Consider the following 729-nt stretch of genomic DNA (forward strand, 5'->3'; position numbering starts at 1 on the left):
TATATCTATATATATATAGACAGACAGACAGACAGACAGGCAGGCAGACAGTCACCCAAACATATATACCTGTAGTCAATCAGAAATGCGTACTTACATATATACGTACATACATACGTGTATACATGTATGCAGGCAGTCATCCTCAAATACGTACGTCTTTTATTCTTAATTTCGAACAACTTGTAAAATTTGCTGCTAGAACTGTACAGTTGCTCGGTGTGCAAACGCAATTATAGAATTATCATTAATCTTCAGTGACAGTGGTTCGATCAGCTTCATTGTACATTTTCTTTCTTTCATCATATCATCATCATCATCATCCTCGTCGTCGTCGCCGTCCTCCTCGTTCTCCTCGTCCTCCTCCTTCTGCTCTCACACCTTCTCCCGCACTTCCGTCTCCTCCTCCTGCTCTTCCGTCTCCTCCTCCTACTTCACCTCATCTTCGTCCTTCTGCTGCTGCTGCTTTCCTCCTCCTCTTTCTACCTCCTCTTCTTCCTTCTCCTCCTTCTTCTTCCTTCTCCTCGCTCTCTTCCTCCTCCTCCCTCTTTTCCTCCTCGTTCTCTTCCTCCTCCCCGTTCTCTTCATCCTCCTCGTTCACTTCCTCCTCCTCGTTCACTTCCTCCTCCTCGTTTTCTTCCTCCTCCTCCTTCTCTTCCTCCCTTTCGTTCTCTTCCTCCTCCTCCTTCTCTTCCTCCTTCTCTTCCTCCTTCTCTTCCTCCTTCTCTT

This window comes from Octopus bimaculoides, chromosome 1 (assembly GCF_001194135.2).
Source record: "Octopus bimaculoides isolate UCB-OBI-ISO-001 chromosome 1, ASM119413v2, whole genome shotgun sequence".
Classification (NCBI taxonomy): domain Eukaryota; kingdom Metazoa; phylum Mollusca; class Cephalopoda; order Octopoda; family Octopodidae; genus Octopus; species Octopus bimaculoides.